A 2,825-nucleotide genomic window follows, 5' to 3' on the forward strand; every position below is an offset into this window, starting at 1 on the left:
CTAGAAGTTAAGAACGAAATTAGAACCGAAGCGAGAAGCAAGGAGCGATCTCACCAGGGAATTTCGGCCGTAGGATCGAGCAGCTCTGATACCAAAATGATGTACGCACGAAGGAGATGGAGAGAATCCGTGAACGATCACCGGCACTCTCGTGGAGGCACTCGAATTCGAACGACGGTTGGAGAGGGACCGAAAAGGATAGGGCTGCGGGACTTTGATCCAATCACCGGCACTCGTAGAGGCTCTCGAATTCGAATCGTAGTCAAGAGATGGATGTAGAACGAAGGATAGGGCCTCGGACAAACCAAGACAAGCCTCGGACAAACCAAGACGGGATTTCTCGGACAAGCCGAGATAGAACGAAGGATAGGGCCTCGGACAAACCAAGACAAGCCTCGGACAAACCAAGACGGGATTTCTCGGACAAGCCGAGACAATGTCGGACACACCAACAAGAGGAGTAAAACTCAACTCGAAAATATTTCTTTCCAATATTGAAATCTGATCAAAATGATGTCTTACAACTCATATTTAAAGAGAAAACAAAGGCTCCAACAGCTAGTGCATTAAATGCACAAAACACATGCAAGACTACTCATAAATGTGCCTAGAGTTTGAAAAATATAGCTGTTGGAACTTCTTAGAATTTATTGGGCTGGGCTTTTACTTTGATTTGGGCTTGAATTGGGCAGCTTATGGGCCTGCTTCGATGTCATTGGGCCTAAGAGCTTTCGACCTTGATATGGAACACATTCCGGGTCAAGTCTTGGCCGAAAAACTGAAATGTTATTGTCATGATCCCGGACTCCGTGAAAACTTGAGTGACAGCCTTGGATAGCATGACGCGAAGCACTCGAGCTCTAGCATGAGTAAGAGGGGGCTCGGGTCTATGGCTTGCTCGGGGAGCCTTCGCGTTGTGCACATCAAATCTCGTTCCCGCGGCTTCGAATGATCTTGTGACGTTATGATCATCCGGCAAGAGTCTTGACGCCTGATGGGTCAAGTCTTGAACATCTTCTAGAGCTCCTTCCGTTAAGCTCCCGTCCTCGTCCAAGTTGCTAGCTCCGATGTCCTCATCACGGTTCCATGATTGGATCCTATGACCTGAGATATCTACGGAATCCAATATGAAGAGTTGCGTACTTTGAATACGTCAAACGTCATGCGTAACAGGAGGACTATAAAGGTGTGTATCAGGTACGACACGAATCATGTGTTGGATTGTAGATAGTCAAGATGGGATTTGTACCTCTCGTAAAAGAGAGAGATATCGTTGGGCCCCTTGTGTTAGCAAGACTGTAAAAATGTGTGGCCGCACTATAGACGAACGTCGTCTATTTTATACTTTCGAACTCAGTGAACGAGAAAGCAGTTGAATCAGATAAGGTGGGTTTTCCATGCCGTATGTTCGACATATGATATCGTGATACAAAAAGATCATCAACCGGAATCATCACTGACGTTCGTAAGATCACAAACAAACTCTATTCGAGATAGATAGTCATATTGTCTTGCTAGAGACCGCCTATGACTTGTATATCCGAAATAGAGATTTCGGGTTATACTGCTATATTGAATGAGCCTACAGGGTCACACACGCAGGGAAGGACGAATGCACGAGAAAACGACGAAAAACCAAGACAGAAGGGTCTAGACCCGATGGACCAGAAGGGCCAGACCCGATGGTCCGGCAGGGCTAGACCCGACGGTCCAGACAAGGTAGACCGTCCGTTCTGAAGTGCCTGGTGTATTTCTGGACCGTCCGTTCCGACTTTCGGATTTTTCGAAAATAAATCGAAATTAGAGTTAATCACTTTATAAGAAGGAGATTAAGAACCCTAATTAAGGAGAGCCGACTTTGTGAACTTCCACATACTTTTGGGTGAGCCAAGAAGGTCTAAGAGGTGATCTAGGTCTCGTTTTCTCGAAGCACTTTACCGAATAGTTGATTCGGGTCCTAGCAGACAAGTTCCAATCGTTGGAATCCATCCCGAGGTGTGGATACGTAGAGGGCGAGGTGATCTTCCTCCCTTTCGTGGTCGGACGAACACATCAATTGATACAGACTCCGGATCGATTGAGGTAAGCGTTCTAACGTTTCTACGATTCATACATAGATGGTTCTAGGGTTTCATATAAATTTTTGTTTTACATCCGCTGCGCAAACCCTAGAATCGATCTCTTAGGAAAAGGATTCGCTTTAGAGATCTCAGGAATACCAACAGTGGTATCAGAGCCTGGTTGCTCTGTTTGATTTCGTAGAACCCAATCACACACGTTTTAGGGTTTAAATCGTTAAATCCATGTTTGCTTTGATTTCTATGCATGTTTGATGATTGAATCTATGGTAAATTGCATGTTTCATGTTGCATAGAGTGCAGAAGTTCGAATTTTGGGCTACAGATGAATTCAGATGTATTTCAGATCTGATCGGGGCCGGAAATGCGGAAAACGAGATTTGATCTCGGAACCCTAGACCGTCCGTTCTGGCTATCAGACCGGACGATCCAGGGGTGGCTCTCGAATTTCCTCAAGTTCGATCCTACTCCCACTGACTCTTTTGGAGACGAACTCTCGCTCCATAAAAGTCGCATTCCTGGCAATAAATACATTGTTCTCTGCCGGAATATAGAAGTAGTAACCTTTAGTTTCCTTAGGGTAGCCTATAAATAAACACTTGTCAGATTTGGAGTATAACTTGTCAGTCATCAGATACTTCACATATGCGTCGCATCCCCAAATTCTGACAAACGACAACATAGGATGCTTCCCTGTCCATATCTCATATGGTGTCGTTTCAGCCGACTTCGTTGGACTCCTGTTCA

At 45.3% G+C, this 2,825-nt stretch overlaps 1 protein-coding gene across 1 annotated transcript in view; it reads right to left on the reverse strand.

Moving 5' to 3' along the window:
* The window catches only part of LOC104807100, a 7,223-nt gene that overhangs the window by 2,961 nt on the left and 1,437 nt on the right, over positions 1-2,825 (reverse strand). The window lies entirely within an intron of this gene.

This window comes from Tarenaya hassleriana, unplaced genomic scaffold (genome assembly GCF_000463585.1).
Source record: "Tarenaya hassleriana unplaced genomic scaffold, ASM46358v1 Cleome125, whole genome shotgun sequence".
Lineage (NCBI taxonomy): Eukaryota > Viridiplantae > Streptophyta > Magnoliopsida > Brassicales > Cleomaceae > Tarenaya > Tarenaya hassleriana.